The 17,801-nt window shown below is 51.1% G+C and overlaps 1 protein-coding gene across 1 annotated transcript in view; it reads left to right on the top strand.

Moving 5' to 3' along the window:
• The window catches only part of CACNA1B (calcium voltage-gated channel subunit alpha1 B), a 432,602-nt gene that overhangs the window by 288,820 nt on the left and 125,981 nt on the right, over positions 1-17,801 (top strand). The window lies entirely within an intron of this gene.

Genomic DNA, 17,801 nt, shown 5'->3' with positions numbered 1-17,801 from the left:
ATCGTTTAACCACGAATTTAATGAAGTACTTCCCCTCCTTGGTTTTTCTCTGTAATGCCTTCTCTCTCTCTTGCCTCTATACCTTCAAAGGAGTTCTCTCTTTAGGCTGTCCCGGGGTAGATTTCACCAGGTGAAGTGCTAACGTTTTGCTTTGGACTTCTAATTACACAGAGTATTTGTGCACCTAATGAATTAACTACCCCTTAACGATCTCTGCCGGGAGAATTGAAGGCTGAAGGCATCCTCCTAAAGGTCAGGCTGCAAAGCATGCTTGGCTAGATCTCCCTTAGCTCTTTGAAAGAGTGCTGGGAATCACTTATGGGAATAGCCACTGGTTTGGGGCTGGAAACATCCATTTGCATCTTCGGAGGCAGGATTTGTGCGTGGCTGGGGACAGGAGCACAGAGCCTCTGGGACCACAGTCCTCGGCCACAGAGTGCATTGGGCTGGAAGAAACCCTCCAAGGTCATCTTGCCCAACTCCCCTGCAGGCAGCAGGGACAAATCCATCTAGATCAGGCCACAGCAAGGCTGATCTTCAGTGTTTCCAGGGATGGGACCTCCACCACCACTTTGGGCAACCTGTTCCAGTCTCTCACCACCCACACTGTGCAGAGCTTCCTCCTGATGTCCAACCTGAATCTGCCCTGCTTCAGTTTCAAACCACTGGCCCTTGTCCTACCCCCACAAGCCTTTCTGAACAGTCCCTCCCCAGCCTTTCTGGAGGTCCCCTTCAGGTACTGGAAGGCTGCTGTAAGGTCTCCCCAGAGCCTTCTCTTCTCCAGACTGAACAGACCCAACTCTCTCAGCCTGTGCCCACAGGAGAGGTGCTCCAGCCCTCTGATCGAGTTCACGGCACCTCTGGACCTGCCCCATCAGGTCCACGTCTCTCTTGTGTTGGGCACCCTGTATCCAGGCACAGCACTGCAGGTGAGGTCTCCCCAGAGCAGAGCTCTGGCCATGCTGCTTTTGGTGCAGCCCAGGCTGCTTTTGGCCTTCTGGGCTGCCAGTGCCTATTGTTGCTTCATTGTCCACCAGCAACTGCAAGTCCCTTTCTGCAGGGCTGCTCTCAGCATCACAGAATCACCAACATTGGAAGAGACCTCAAAGATCATCAAGTCCAACCTGGCACCACAGACCTCATGTCTAAACCCCCAGCCTGGACTGATACTGAGGGTTGTCCCAGCCTAGATGCAGGACCTCACTTTGCCTTATTGAGGTTCTCCTCAGCCACCTCTGCAGCCTGCCCAGTTCCCTCTGGATGCCATCCTGTCCTTCAGACTTTATCAAGAGCAGCACTTGGTATCATCTGCAGACTTGCAGAGGGTGCCCTCAATCTCAGTGTCTGTAGCACTGATGAAGATATTGAGGAGCCCTGGGGCCCCTTCTTTTCACAGTCAGAGGTCTAAACTGGAGTGAAAAAAACCCTGCTGTGTAGATTTGCCAGATGCTGAGGTCAGCACCGAGTTGTGCCTGCCTGGCATTACTGCAATGTGTCCTGCATGGATTTGCTGAAGACTAAGTTCTCCTTAAGGATTCATTTAACTCTTCTGGAATTTTAACACTGGGACAACCAGCACCACAAATATATCTATCTAAATAAATAATCAGGGCATGCATTTTATTGAGAGCTGCTGATGTTTTCCAGACCCCCACACACGCTTTGCAGGGGAGAACTCCAAAGGCTGGAGAAGCTCAAGCACAGAGAAAGAAATTTCCTGTTTGGTTTGATTGCAAAGCCTCTGAAGTGCAGCAGGATCCTGCTTTCTTCCTTCATAGAATCACAGAATTGGCAGGGCTGGAAGGGACCTCAAGGCTCAGCCAGTTCCAACCCCCTGCCATGGGCAGGGACACCTCACACTGCAGCAGGTTGCTCACAGCCACCTCCAGCCTGGCTGCAAACACCTCCAGGCAGGAGGCTTCCACCACCTCCCTGGGCAACCTGTGCCAGGCTCTCACCACCCTCATGGGGAACAACATCTTCCTAACATCCAATCTCAATCTCCCCATTTCTAGTTTTGCTCCATCCCCCCCAGTCCTATCCCTCCCTGACACCCTCAAAAGTCCCTCCCCAGCTTTCTTGTAGCCCTCTTCAGATGCTGGAAGGCCACCAGAAGGTCTCCTTGGAGCCTTCTCTTCTCCAGACTGAACAACCCCAACTCCCTCAGTCTGTCCTCACAGGAGAGCAGCTCCAGCCCTCTGCTCATCCTCATGGCCCTTCTCTGGACACTTCCAGCACCTCCAGATCCTTCCTGGCACAGAGGCTCCAGAACTGCACACAGTGCTCCAGCTGTGGTCTCAGCAGAGTGGAGCAGAGAGGGAGAATCCCCTCCCTGGCCCTGCTGGCTCTGCTTCTCTTGCTGCAGCCCAGGATGTGATTTGGTTTCTGGGCTGCAAGTGCTCACTGCTGGCTCCTGTTGTGTGCTTCTCACTTTGCTTCTTCACTTTGCTCCTTCTCTCGAGACCCTGGTGGCTGGGAGTGTGATTCACTTCAGAGACAAAAAGGCCAAATGGAGCCAGTTCATGATGTGTGAAGGGGAAAAGAATGTTATTCATTGGACTCTTTTATTCTTCTTCCCATTTTGTTTTGCCATTGCTGCTTTAATCAGCTCCTGATTAACTAGATTAGTTAACAGAAATAGGGGGAAAGGGGAAGGGGCTGGAGCATTCCCTGTCCTCTCCCTGTCTCCTCTGTCAGGGAAGTTGGAACCAGCCCCAGATGGATCCTGGCTGCTGCCAGGGCTGTAAATGCAGGTGGCTGAGCCAATATTCATGGAGTTACAGAACTGATCCCATAGAATCATAGAATCACAGAGTCAATCAGCTTGGAAAACACCTTTGAGATCATCAAGTCCAACCTGTCACCCAACACCTCCTGACAACTAAACCATGGCTCTAAGTGCCACATCCCAGCCTTTTTTTGAACACCTCCAGGGATGGGGACTCCACCACCTCCCTGGGCAGCACATCCCAATGGCCAATTACTCTTCCTGGGGAAAACTTTCTCCTCACCTCCAGCCTAAACTTCCCCTGGCACAGCTTGAGACTGTGTCCTCTTGTTCTGGTGCTGGTTGCCTGGGAGAAGTTGGACTTGATGATCTTTGAGGTCTCTTCCAACCTTGGTGATGCTGTGACGAGACCAACCCCCAAGACTTCAAATGGAGCTAAGACCTCACACTGCAGGGTTAGCTACTCAAAATAACCTTATTCCATGGCTCCTTTCACTTAATTTGCAGTAGCCCTGGCCCACAGCTGTGAGCCACAATTGTAAGTCAGTACAGAACCCCGGGGTGGCTTCATTTGGAAGGGACCTTAGAGATCATCTCTGACCTCCCTGCCATGGGCAGGGATGCGTCTCAGCTAGCCCAGGTTGCTCAAGGCCCCATCCAGTCTGGCTTGAACACCTCAAGGGGGAGGCATCCACAGCCTGTCTGGGCAATCTATTCCTTAATCTCACCACCCTCACACTGAAAACCTTTGTCCTAAGCTCCAGTGTATCCCTCCTCTCCCTCAGCTTCCAACCATTCCCCCTTGTCCTGTCTCCAGACACCCTTGTGCAAAGTCCCTCTGCAGCCTTCCTGTAGGATTCCTTCAGGTAGTGGAAGGGCAGCTCTAAGGTCCCCCTGGAGTCTTCTCTTCCCCAAGCTGAACATGCCCAGCTCCCTCAGCTCACAGCAGAGGTGCTCCAGCCCTTGGATCATCCTTGTGGCCTCCTCTGGAGTCACTCCAACAGTTCCATGTCCTTCTTGTGATGGGGACACTACAACTGGAAGCAGTTTTCGAGGTGGGGGTCTCAGAGACTGGTGGATTTTTGCCTATTTTGCCTCAAACTGCAGCTGCCCAGATATGTACAGGAGGTAATGAGGCTGACAAAGCAGCACATCCCACGGTGCAGCTACTCACCATGGCGCCATCCTGCAGGCTGTGTGGAGCCATCAGCTAACCACCCTTGCCTGACTTCTGCCAGTTTGGAGCTTAGCAGGCCACTGAGAAAGCTCACAGGGCTTTACTTTGGAACAAAAACTGTGTTCAGGTCAGTAGGCTGATGACCAAATGGGTAATGACACAGAGGAGAAGGCAAGGGAGAAGCTTGGTGTTTTGTGAGGCAGAAATAGGTGTATGGATGGCTTGCTGGCTCATGAGCCAGAAGAGATCTAATGAACTCATGCCAAGGCAATTTGTTTGATGCATAAATACATCCACAGTCAACTCAAGAAGGACTTAGCAGCTGCAGCTTCCAGGTTTGCAGCACCTGTCTCTCAGATAGCTCCTTCCACTACAGTAGGGATGATGATAGGGACCCAAAGTTGACAGCTAAGTGCACCCCCAGCTAAGTGCACCCCCAGCTAAGTGTACCCCCAGCTAAATGCACCCTACTACCTCATTTCTTATGCTCTCAAGCTCCACAAAGGTCCTGAAGGTGAAGCAGGTGCCATGTTGATGGCAAGACTTGTGAGATCAAGGCCCTGCCGAGGTGCAGAGCTGGGCATGCTCAGCACGTTGCCCTTCTTGGCATGCTTCAAAAATGGCACTTTTGGGCATGTGGAAATATCACCTGCAGAGCTTGGGAACCCCTACAGGGGTGGTGAGCAGAGGCTGGGAAAAACTGGCTGAGGGTAGGAGGGTTCTGCAGAGGGACCTTGCCAGGCCGGACAGGTGGGCAGAGTCCAACAGGATGGCACTCAACAAGTCCAAGTGCCAGGGGCTGCACTTTGGCCACAACAACCCCAGGCAGTGCTGCAGGCTGGGGACAGAGTGGCTGAGAGCAGCCAGGCAGAGAGGGACCTGAGGGTAGTGGGTGACAGCAGCTGAACATGAGCCTGCAGTGTGCCCAGGTGGCCAAGAAGGCAAATGGCATCCTGGCCTGCATCAGGAAGAGTGTGGCCAGCAGGAGCAGGGAAGTCCTTGTGCCCTGTGCTCAGCACTGGTTAGGCCACACTGTCCTGGGTCCAATTCTGGCTCCTCAATTTAAGAAGGACATTGAGAGACTTGAAGGTGTCCAGAGAAGGGCAACAAAGCTGGGGAGGGGTCTGGAGCACAGCCCTGTGAGGAGAGGCTGAGGGAGCTGGGGTTGCTTAGCCTGGAGAAGAGGAGGCTCAGGGGAGACCTTCTTGCTCTCTGCAACTCCCTGAAGGGAGGTTGTAGCCAGGTGGGAGTTGGTCTCTTCTCCCAGGCAAGCAGCACCAGAACCAGAGGACACAGTCTCAAGCTGTGGAGCTGTAGGGGAGGTTTAGGCTGGAGGTGAGGAGAAAGTTCTTCCCAGCAAGAGTTGTTGGCCATTGGAATGTGCTGCCCAGGGAGGTGGTGGAGTCCCCATCCCTGGAGGTGTTCAAGAGGAGATTGGATGTGGCACTTGGAGCCATGGTTTAGTTGTCAGGAGGTGTTAGGTATTAGGTAACTGGTTGGACTTGCTGATCTCTGAGGTCTTCTCCAACCTTATTGATTCTGTGATTCTATGATTCTGAGCTGCCACAGATGGCCCTGCCCTAGCAGTTTGTCTTCTTGGCTTTTTTCCCTATGGAATAAATACTTTTTAGTTTTACAACTTGATTTTCTTTTCATAATGCCTGGAACTGAATCCCTGCAGCAGCAGCAGCTCCCTGCAGCAGCAGCAGCTCCCTGCAGCAGCAGCAGCAGCTCCCTGCAGCAGCAGCTCCCTGCAGCGTGCCTCAGTGCTCTAAGAACATCCACGTTTCCTCTACCTGCAGCCATCAAAACAAGTTTCTCAGGTGTTAGCAGAGGGCACCATGACTTGCTTTTCCTTAGTCAGGATGTTCATGTTCCCAGCCTGCCTGTCCACCTCCCACAGAGGTGATAAAGCTGTCCTGGGGCTGGTGAGAAGCCGGTCGTTGTGCTGGTTCAGCAGCGAGGTGCTGCGCTTGCTCTTTTGATTCCTACATCAAGGACTGAGAGCATTTATCCTCTCCCAAGCCTCCTTCCAGGCTGCTCCTCCACCTCCAGCATTTTCCTGTGCTCAGCTTTTGTACACTCAGAGAATCACAGAATTATTCCAGCTGGAAAAGCCCTCTAAGCTCATCCAGCCCAACCATCAACTCAGCACTTCCATGGCCACACCGTTTTTGCACACCTCCTGTCCCTGCAGTCCATCTCCACTGGCTCTTCTCTACCAGTCAAGCCTCTGTTCACAGCTGACCTTCAGGAAATGATCAGCTGATTGCATCCCTTGCAAAATGTCACTTCCTAGGGATAAGAAACTGCTGCTTGTTGAGCCCAAAGCCTGCTTGGAGAGCCCAAGGAGATGCCTTCTCCTCTACAAATGCAAGACTCCTGCATGAGCCACAAATTGCCTTGTGGTTGGTAGATCTTAGAATGGCTTAGGTTGGAGGGACCTCAGAGATCATCTGCTCTAACTCTCAACTCAAGGCCTTATCCAGTCTGGCCCTGAACACCTCCAGGGAGGAGGCATCCACAAGCTCTTTGTCAATGTGTTCCAGTGTCTCACCACCCTCATACTGAAGAACTTCTTCCTAAGATCCAGTCTAAACCTTCTCTCCCTCAGTTTAAAACCATTTCCCCTTGTCCTGGTGCTGGATACCCTAGTGCAAAGTCATTCTGCATCCTTCTTGCAGCTTCCCTCAGGTATTAGAAGGCAGCTCTAAGGTCCCCCCCAGAGTATTCTCTTCTCCAGGCTGAGCACCCGCAACACTCTCAGCCTATCCTCACAGCAGAGCTGCTCCAGCCCTTGGATCATCTTTGTGGCTTCCTCTGGACTCACTCCAAGAGTGGTGTCAAGGTGTCTGTTTAATAACAGCCTCATCATAGCAGCAGGGGTGAGGTACCTCCATCTTTATTGCAGTGCTGGTGAGGTACCATCCATCTGCCACCTGACTCCCAGTGCTTTATCACAATGTTCTCCCTGCTCTTGCTTTGTAGTTCTTACTTCATCCATCTCCCAGGCTCTCTCTCATTTGTCTTCTTCTCCACCAAAGGGACTTAATGTGAACAGATTTGTCTGTTCATCCCCCCTACAGCTTGTGGGGGGGTGTGTTTCACCTGGTGAACTCTATCCTGGCTGGACTCTTCTTGGTGCTTTGTGGTTTGTTGAGGACTGAGAGCTGGGCTGGGGCGTTGGTTTTGTCTCTGTGGCAGTGTTTGGTTTTAAAGCAGGCTCCTGTTTCAGGCCTGCTGCTGGGGTTTTCAGTTCAGTCCATTGTTTCCTTCTTAATTTTCTTTTGGTGTGATTTATTTATGGTTTGTTTGTTTGTTTGTCTTCTGTTTAGCTTTTTCCTTGCTTTGTTGTTTCTGGAGGTGAGTCTCTGGGTTTCTTGAGTTTGCCCAGCGCTGTCTCTCCTTCCTACAGCATTGAAACCACTGAGAGACTGCACAGGCCCGTGGGTCTTTAGAGCAAACCATTGGTGCAGCTTCCTGGGTGGCCAGAAGGGAGGAGGGGGTTAAAAGGGCCAACGCTGCAGGCAGTGGATGTGCAAAGCACTTTGTGATGCTGCTGGAAGGGAAAGCTCTGAGGCTCCTTCCTGCGGCTCACACAATGACCACAGTGCAGACAGAGTTTGGTTTTCTCTGCTTGTCTGCCCCAAAGCCTGAGCTCCCCACACTTGGGTTCCTCCTCCACCTTTCCTATGCCAGCCAGAGATGCACCAATGGCCAGTACAAAAGGGGCTGTGACAAGCACACCCAGCCCGGCGTGGACCAGCAGACCAGCTGGAGAGGGCACAAGCCATGGCTCACCTGGCATCCAGAGCCCCAGTGGCCTCTCTCCACCTTTTCTTGGCAAAAGCCCTCAAATAGAAGTCACAGGAGTGAGCAGGCACTAAATTCACAGGAACCCCCCCAGGCAGCCATGCTGAGGTCATGCTGGGTGAAGCTTCTTGTTGTTGATAGGGTTCTGGATTCCGTGGCGATGGGTTACAGTTGTAGCCAGACCCAAGGAAATGATGGAAGTAGAGACACAGGCTGAGAGTTCTGGATGGGGGGAGAGCTTCCCAGATGGGGTGGATGACCCTTTGCTGACAGTGGCACAGGCAGTTCATGCAGTGTGGGCACCAAACACATTCTGTAGGATTGCCCACCACCATTTCTCAAAGTGCTTCCCCAGGCAACATTCCACCCTCTAGAGACCTCCTCTTCTCTCCTAGGCTCTGACTGGGTTCTGCTGGTCCCTCCCATGGTGGTTCCAAGCAGTTTACCTTTGAATTGCCTGCACACAGGTGGATGCTGCCTGTCAGTGTGAGCCAGGTGACTACTCCTTAGCCACGTGCCAAAAGCAACTGCAGGTGGCACATCATTTCACAGCGATTTCTCAGGCTCCCTTTTGTACAGGTCTGGGGATGAAGAGGGAAGAGTTGCTCTGTTTCTCTCCAGGGCATTTTCCATCTGGGGTTCCATATTTCCCTTTTGTCTTGGAAATGCTGTGATCTGTTTCCAAACCCCTGTTGGGCTTCCAGTACCTAACAGGACGCAGCAAGAAGCGTGCTGGAACACCCAGCCTGTAGAGCGTCCTGTGCTGGGTGATGTGTAGAGTAGAAGAGGTGTTCTTCTCTTGCTGGCTTGTGATTTCTTCCCTTTCTTTCTTCCCCTGAAGTGTGTTGATGTGTGAGGTAGTGTCACTCCTCCCCTTAGCTTCCCTTTTTGCCCTTGCTGTTGGTGTAATGGTGACTCAGCTCCACCAAGACACTCTCTTGTGCTCTGCCCCTCACGGATGGTAAGTAGCGACGAGCAAAGCTCAAATACCTCTGCCATTTGAGTTGGAAAAGGAAGCTGTCTTTGCTTCATGGCTTTACACCCTGCACTTCCAGCACCAATTTGCTCCAATTTAGGGTTTAAACCAAAACAAAACAGAAAAGCAAGCAAGCAAAAGCAGACTCCAGCAAAGGGAGCAGAGCAGCAAGCCTGGAGTGCTGCAGGACTTGCATAACATCAGCTGGCCAGGTTACAAGGACACTTGGCAGGATCAGAGAGTGGCCTCCATCCTGCACTGCACCAAACCAGGCAGGGACAAATGCAAAGATCCATTCAAGCCTCCTGCTGAGGGATGCTGAGATCTGCTTCCAGCAATCAAAAGCCAAATTGCCACAGGTATTGCACAAGTTGGGGCTGCCTTGCAGGTAAATGAGGGCAGCCCAGTACATTCTCCTCCATCACCAGTCTTCCTTTTACCTGTGCTTGAAGCATTTGAGCAGCCAAGGGCTTGTTCTCTGAAGGTTTTTAGCTGCCTTCCTGGGGGTCAGCATCCAGCCATGGAGTAAAGGACTCTCCAGCTTGAGCAACCTGGGAACAATCTTTCACTTGACAAGCAAGCAGGGTCTGCCAACCCCACTTGGCCTCCTGCTTCAGTTTGGTTTGGCAGGGTCTGAGTGTAGCAACACTGAAGCTTAGGCAAAGTGCTTCACCTGTGACTGTTCAGCAGACTACTTGCCCCAAGCAAAACTTTTATGGTGCCTTTCCTCATTTCTCTTACATTCATTCCAGCATTCATGACCTCTGGATTTTGGAGCTATATGCTTAACATGTTTCTGTTCAGAGGAATTAATTTGTTTTAAGTAAATGTCTATTTATAACTCTTTTTATAGCCAAAGAACATCAGATTTTGATTGCACCTTCTGGTTTGCTAGTATCGATTGATAACAGATCAAAACTCTCATAGAATCATAGAATGGTCAGGGTTGGAAGGGACCTCAAGGCTCAGCCAGTTCCAACCCCCCTGCCATGGCCAGGGACACCTCACACTGCAGCAGGTTGCTCACAGCCACATCCAGCCTGGCTGCAAACACCTCCAGGGATGAGGCTTCCACCACCTCCCTGGGCAACCTGTGCCAGTCTCTCACCACCCTCATGGGGAACAACTTCTTCCTAACATCCAATGGAAGCAGGAGAAAAAAACCCACTGTAACTGGAAAGGCACATCCAGGAGGGGAAGGGATTTTCTTTTCAGCCTTGAGGAGGGTTCTTTGGGTGATGTAAGTAAAAGTGGTGAGACACTGGCACAGGTTGCCCAGGGAGGCTGTGCATTCCCCCTCCCTGGAGGTGTTCAAGGCCAGGTTGGATGAGGCCTTGAGCAACCTGGGCTGGTGGGAGGTGTCCCTGCCCATGGCAGGGAGGTTGGAACTGGATAACCTTTAAGGTCCCTTCCAACCCAACCCATTCCATGAATCTGTGTAGATTCATTTATCAAATCAAAATCAGTGCCTCAAGCCAAGTCCCAGCAGGATACTTAGAATCCTGGTTTTGTGTGGACTCCTTGCCAAGGAATCAGCTCTTTTTCTGTGTAAGCAGAGATTGCTGTGCATAGAAGCCCCTATGTGTGATGGTGTTTGTACAGACACTGGATGGAGGAGAATCTACAACATCCCTTGTGGACTGAGACAGGCTCCTTCGATAGGGTGTGGAGCCCTGCCCAAGCTGCAGCAGACCTCCACTGGTCAGCCATGGTGAGCAGCACTCAGGCAGCCTGAGCTCAGGCACAGCCCCATGCCTGTCAGAGAACAGAGGTAGGTGACTCTGAAGAGCAAATCCAAGGCAGGGAGCAAGGAGAAGCAGCCTGACACCAGCTACTGTGGCCCAGGGTCTTCCCTCCAGCCTATGCTCTCCTCGTGCCCGGTGTCACAGGGCCAGAGCGGGGATTAGCATCCTGCTCCCCCTTGGCAAGAGTGATTTGCAGCACAGCTGTACAAAGCAATCGCCACCTGTTTCTGCAAAGACCTCTACCCTGAGGTCCTAAAGATGGCTCCTGCAGAGGACTTGCATTGTGTGAGTACAGCACACGGAGGCACCAAGCCCGAATATCATCCTGTGGCTTTGGATTCACCTTTCGGTTTTATCGCTCTTTTTTTCCCCCCCGCCTCCCTTTTGGTTCCTTCTTTTGTTTGGGTTTGGTTTTCTTTTTTTGATCCTTTGGTTGTTTCCCTGTTACCTAGAAGGTGTCTGTGGCTTCCACACTTTCTGAAGCTTGCCTGGTCTCCCTCCCAAGATGCACGCTGCAGTCTGCATTCGATAGGACACAGCCTTGTACGAGTCTCCTCCCGATGTCTTTTATGGTTTCTCTTCTCTTCTTCTTCCTTTTCTTTTCTTTTCTTTTCTTTTGTGGTTTGTTTTTTTTTTTTCCCTTCACTTTTTTTTTTTTTTAGTTAGTTGTTGTTGTTGTTGTTTTTTTTCCTTTCTTTTCTTTTCTCACTTTTTGTTTTTTCTTTGTTTGTTTTGTTTTTGCATGTGCAGTTTTGTAAAGCAAACTCGAGGTACTGTATCTCGCAGCTCGTCAGTCTCCAGCGTTAATTCACCGTGAGTTGCTCTCTGTTATGATATTCAGTCCATGGATTTTATGATCTCTACCTCTCTCTGTATTTACAAACCTCCCTCTTCCCTACCCCCCCCCCCCCTCCTGATGCCTTCACTCCCTTCCCCACCTTGTTTTCTCCTCCCCCCTCCCCACTCCCCAAAACCGATTGCAAATAAATCATTCCCATCATTGTGGAAAGCCTCCAGACCAACGTACGGTGGAAGGACTGGAAGGTGTGCAGCATTGCCATCTGATGCTTGTGATTTGGTTGTGAGCAACTCCGTGGTGCTTCCTACATTGACCGTGTGGTTTGTGTCGCTTCCTCCCCTTCCTTTGTGGTTTAGTTGCTCCCATCCCCCTTAATGGGTTCCCTTTGTTCCTTCCTTACCTATTCTCCCTCCCCTCCCATCTGCCCTCATTCGATGGTTCATCTTGTTCTCACTTGTGTTCCTGTTCTCTGTGTTTATGATGTGCTGGGCTGATGGCTTTGATGTTCCACCAGTGTTTGCACTTGTGGTTCAATAGGAGGATGGGGGCCCACCGTGAGTGCACTCTTTATCAGGGAGAGCTTTAAAAGGGATTGCTGGAAACTGGAGCCAGGCCAGCCCAAATTGCAGAACTGCATCAACATCCTTGGGAGCACTGCTTGTGTCTGTCCTCTCCAAGCTTACAGCTTGCAGAGCTTGGAGAGCTTACAGTTGGAGCTAACAACTGTAAGGTTGGTGGAGCACTTGGAACAGGCTGCCCAGAGAGGTCGTGGAGTCTCCTTCTCCAGAGGCTTTCAAGACCCGTCTGGGTGCGTCCCTGTGCGAGCTGCCCTGAGTGGCCCTGCTTTGGCAGGAGGGTTGGACTGGATCTTCAGAAGTCCCTCCCAACCTCTACCATTCAATGATTCTATGACCTGGAGAGACTGAGGCACTCAGCAAGCTCCTATGCACCCGTGGCTGAGCAAACAGTGGTAGACCTTCTGTTCACTCCTAACAAACCAACCCTGCTGGCTTTGCTGTCGCTCGCGGGGGTGTTGACGCCGACGCAGGTTTGTAGGAGAACCCATTGCTCCCTGCTGACTAATACAGCAAACCTGGTCACCAGCTGCTCATCAAACCCATCTTAGTGCCTCTGCTTTGGGTGATACCTTTACCATTTGATGTTGTCTTTCTTCCTCAATGCTGTTGGAGAGACAAGTAAGTGCCAAGCTAACCCACGCGCGGGTTTGTCCTCGTGTGCACCGCAGCAGGTACCAAAGGCCTGGTGAAGCAAAGGAGCTTCCTCACATCTTCCTTTCTCCATGGGTGTTTTCTGGGGGGGGGGGGGGCTTGTCCACTGGTGGACCTCAGATGTGTTTGTATTGAAAATACACTGGTGTGATGTGTGAGCTAAGCTTCTGAGACCATGGGTGAGCTACGACTGGTGAAGTAGGTGTGGTGTGTCTGGGAGATCTCACAGGGCTGGGAGAGAGAAAATAAGGGGAATCAAGTAGACCCAGGCAGTTGTAGGCTCATTTCTTCCAATGCATTTCCTGGCTGCTGGGATTCTTGACAGGCAGGAAGGTGCAGAGAGAGCTCTGCTGCCCTGCAGGTGTTTTTCAGCCTTCCTTACCCCTGGCAGGAGCAAGGGGATGGTGAAGGAAGGTGATGGAGGAAAGGGTAAGGTCTTCCACCAGCTTCCTGACATCTTCCTTTTTCTCTGGGTATTTTCTGGGTGGGCTTGTCCACTGGTGGATCTCAGATGTGTTTGTATTAAAAGTACACTGGTGTGGTGTGTGAGCTAAGCTTCTGTGACCAAGGGTGAGCTACAGGGACTGGTAAAAGTAGGTGTGATGTGTCTGGAAGATCTCACAGGGCTGGGAGAGTGAAGTTTAGGGGAATCAAGTAGACTCAGGCAGCTTTTGGTTCATTTCTTCCAATGCATTTCCTGGCTGCTGGGAATCTTGACAGGTAGGAAGGTGCAGAGAGAGCTCTGCTGCCCTGCAGGTGTTTTTCACCCTTCCTTACCCCTGGCAGGAGCAAGGGGATGGTGAAGGAAGGTGATGGAGGAAAGGGTAAGGTCTTCCACCAGCTTCCTGACATCTTCCTTTTTCCCTGGGTATTTTCTGGGTGGGCTTGTCCACTGGTGGATCTCAGATGTGTTTCTATTGAAAGTGCACAGGTGTGATGTGTGAGCTAAGCTTCTGTGACCAAGGGTGAGCTACAGGGACTGGTAAAAGGTGTGATGTGTCTGGGAGATCTCACAGGGCTGGGAGAGTGACGTTTAGGGGAATCAAGTAGACTCAGGCAGCTTTTGGTTCATTTCTTCTCCTTCTCTGGAGAGTTTCCAACCACCCCTGGCCATTGTGATCCTGGGCAGGCTGCTGTGGGTGCCCTGCTTTGGCAGAGGGTTGGAGTGGGTGATCCCCATGGGTCACTTCCAACCTCCCATCCAGGCTGGGATTCTGTGACTCCATCAACCATCACAAGATGAAGATTCAAGAGAGAATTTAACATCCCATAACACTTAAACACATAGTACTGGGGGGAAAAAAGCCACAAGGCAACTATTCTCTGAGCTGTGTGTTCGTCAAATATAGAATCATAGAGTCAACCAGGCTGGAAAAGACCTCAGAGATCATCAAGTCCAACCTATTACCTAACACCTCCTGACAACTAAACCATGGCTCCAAGTGCCACATCCAAGCCTTTTCTGAACACCTCCAGGGATGGGGACTCCACTACCTCCCTGGGCAGCACATTCCAATGGCCAATCTCTCTTGCTGGGAAGAATTTTCTCCTCACCTCCAGCTTAAACTTTCCCTGGCACATCTTGAGACTGTGTCCTCTGGTTCTGGTGCTGGTTGCCTGGGAGAAGAGACCAACCCCCACCTAGCAACAACCTCCCTGCAGGGAGTTGTAGACAGCAAGAAGGTCTCCCCTGAGCCTTCTTTTCTCCAGGCTAAGCAACCCCAGCTCCCTCAGCCTCTCCTCACAGGACTTGTGCTCAAGGCCTCTTCTTCCTAATGTCCAAAAAACTTCTTAACATCCAAATGTCCAGGAACTTCTTCCTTAATGAAACTTCTGACAGAAGCTAAACAACCCCAGGTTGGTGAGGTGGTGGAGGGCTGGAACAGGCTGCCCAGAGAGGTGGTGGAGTCTCCATCTCTGGAGGTATTCTGAATGCCACCCTGTGCACCCTGCTCTGGGGGAACCTGCTCTGGCAGTGGGGTAGGACTGGCTGCCCTCCAGAGGTCCCTTCCAACCCTCAGCAGGCTGGGCTTCTGGGATTTGCTCAGTATAAATGTCATAGCTAGAAATATGGGGTTGATTTGCAATTCAATCAGATGAACTGCAACAACTCCTCTTGGGACCATGCTGTCAGCTCCCATTCCCTGGGTGAATGTTAGCAGAGGTTCAGGCTGCTTTTGTATCCCTCTGTGTGTACCTGCTGGGAGTGCTGCTGCTGTAATTATAGTGAAGAGAGAAATTTGTGTGCAGAGATGAAAGCTGAACAGCAATCTGCTGGTCAAAAACCCCAAAGAGCTTCTAAAGGGGGGAAAGAAAAGGAGAAACCACCACCAAAATCCCTGTCCCTTTTGCCCCCTCAGGTTGCTCAAAGGATATAACATCCCTTGAACATCAGTAAGGACCAGGATCTGCAGAGCCATGGGTTTCCTGCTCTGAAAGAACTAAACTTGCTGCCAGACCCTTTTGGGGCACAGAGGGTCAGGCTCTTGCTTTGATTGCTTTCAAAACAGATGTTCTAAATGGGTGACTCCAAACCTGAAATCAAACCACTGGAGCCAGATCCTTAGACCAAAACTAAAAACCATGACAGAGAAAAGCCAGGGCAGTCATTCTTCTGGTGCTGATCTCCAGCCTCTTGTGCTATCAGAGAATCACAGCATCATGGAAGGGCAGGTTGTAGGCTCCTCAGTTCCAGAGGGACAGGGATCTGCTGAAGAGGGTCCAGCAGAGGGCTACCAGGATGATTAGGGGACTGGAGCACTGCCTGGGGAGGAGAGGCTGAGGGACCTGGGGCTTTGTAGTCTGGAAAAGAGAAGACTGAGAGGGGATTTGATAAATGTTTATAAAGATCTGAGGGCTGGGGGTCAGGAGGGAGGGGACAGGGACAGGCTCTGCTCACTTGCTCCCTGGTATAGGACAAGGAGCAATGGATGTAAGCTGCAGCACAGGAGGTTCCACCTCAAAATGAGGAGGATCTTCTTCCCTGTAAGGGTCACAGAGCACTGGAGCAGGCTGCCCAGAGAGGTTGTGGAGTCTCCTTCTCTGGAGACTTTCCAGGCCTGTCTGGATGCATTCCTCTGTGACCTGAGCTGGATTGTATGGTCCTACTCTGGCAGGGGGGTTAGACTGGATGATCTCTTTGGGTCCCTTCCACCTGCTGACATCCTGTGATCCTCAGAAGTGTTGTGCACCTGCCACAGAGAGTTGGGACCTTTTTCCTTCTCCTGAATAAAAGCTTCAAGCAGCTCTTTCTCCCCCAGCCCAACCATCACAGCACACCTCTGCTGCACCCACCCAGCTGTAGACAAGCTGATAGCACACAGAGGGAAATGAAGAAGCTTCAGTATCTTCCAGAAGGAGGAATTTGTCATTTGTCCATCCAAGAACCCAAATTGTTCTTGATCTCTATCACTTGCTTTCAGCTGCTCACTGTCTGGGCCATCTCCTTTATTTCCATCACTCTATGGTGAAAAAAGGAACTGTGACATCATTCCTGAGGTCTTTTGTCTTGGTTTGTATCAAAAGCTCAGAGCTCATGGTAGGACTTTGGCCGTAACAGAGTCTGGTCTGGGCTGTTGCAGTGTATTTGGCAGGATGTCTTCTGGAGTGTGTGGCTTGAACACTGCAGAGGGAAAACTAAGTTCAAATGAATAGAATAGAATAGAATAGAATAGAATAGAATAGAATAGAATAGAATAGAATAGACCAGGTTGGAAGAGACCTTCAAGATCATCGTGTCCAACCCATCAGCCAATCCAACCCACCTAAACAACTAACCCATGGCACCAAGCACCCCATCAAGTCTCCTCCTGAACACCTCCAGTGATGGTGACTCCACCACCTCCCTGGGCAGCACATTCCAATGGGCAATCACTCTCTCTGTATAGAACTTCCTTCTAACCTCCAGCCTAAACCTCCCCTGGTGCAGCCTGAGACTGTGTCCTCTTGTTCTCGTGCTGGCTGCCTGGGAGAAGAGCCCAACATCTGCCTGGCTACAACCTCCCTTCAGGTAGTTGTAAAGAGTAATAAGGTCACCCCTGAGACTCCTCCAGGCTAAGCAACCCCAGCTCCCTCAGCCTCTCCTCACAGGTCTGTGTTCCAAGCCCCTCACCAACTTTGTTGCTCTTCTCTGGACTCATTCCAGCAAGTCAACCTCCTTCCTAACCTGAGGAGCCCAGAACTGGACACAGGACTCAAGGTGTGGCCTAAGCAGTGCTGAGCACAGGGCACAAGGACCTCCCTGCTCCTGCTGGCCACACTGTTCCTGATGAAGGCCAGGATGCCATTGGCCTTCTTGGCTGCCTGAGCACACTGCAGATGGATGCAGTGTGACTGGACACAGTCTCAAGCTGCACCAGGGGAAGTTTAGGCTGGAGGTGAGGAGAAAGTTCTTCCCAGCAAGAGTAATTTGCCATTGGGATGTGCTTCTCAGGGAGGTGGTGGAGTCCCCATCCCTGGAGGTGTTCAAGAGGGGATTGGGTGAGGCACTTGGAGCCATGGTTTAGTTGTCAGGAGGTATTGGGTGACAGGTTGGACTTGATGATCTCTGAAGTCTTTTCCAACCTGGTTGATTCTGTGATTCCAACCTTATTGATCCACTGATTCTATGGATTTTAGGAGGACTTAATAGTTCCATTATTCAACCTCAGCCTGTCTTTGGTTAAATCAAGCCATAGTGACATGGCTTTTAACCTCCCTTTTTCCCTTTCACCCTGCTATGAATGATGTGGAGGCAATGATTTGATCACAATGTGTAACTGAAATACCAAACAAGTCTTGAGGCCTGAAAAGGGATCTTGTGCCTAATGATGGCCTGGGAACATGGAGAAGAGAAGGCTGAGAGGAGACCTCATTGCTCTATGCAGCTCCCTGAAAGGAGGTTGGTGTGAGGCTGGTTTTCATCTCTTCTTCCTAGTAACTAGAGACAGAACAAGAGGCAAGTGGCTTAAGTTGTGCCAGGGGAGGTTTAGATTGGAGATTAGGAAAAATTACTGCAAGAGTGGTCAGGGGTGGGAACAGGCTACCCAGGGAGGTGGTGGAGTCCCCATCCCTGGAGGTGTTTAGGAAGAGCCTGGCTGAGGCACTTGGTGCCATGGTTGAGTTGATCAGATGGTGTTGGGTGCTAGGTTGGACTTGATGATCTCTGAGGTCTTTTCCAACCTGGTCTTTTCTAACCTGGTGTTCAAGAAGCTCTAGATGTGGCACTTCAGGGTATAGTTTAGTGGTCATGGCAGCTGTGTTATGGCTGGACTTGGTAAAGATCTTTTCCACCCTTAATGATTCTATGAGCTTGGGACAAATGGTGGAGTCATCAACCCTGGAAGTGTTCAAAGA

The sequence above is a fragment of the Dryobates pubescens genome, chromosome 29 (genome assembly GCF_014839835.1).
Source record: "Dryobates pubescens isolate bDryPub1 chromosome 29, bDryPub1.pri, whole genome shotgun sequence".
In the NCBI taxonomy this organism is placed as follows: Eukaryota; Metazoa; Chordata; class Aves; order Piciformes; family Picidae; genus Dryobates; species Dryobates pubescens.
The sequence above is the reverse complement of the archived record's forward strand: the minus strand, read 5'-3'. Positions and strand labels throughout refer to the sequence as shown.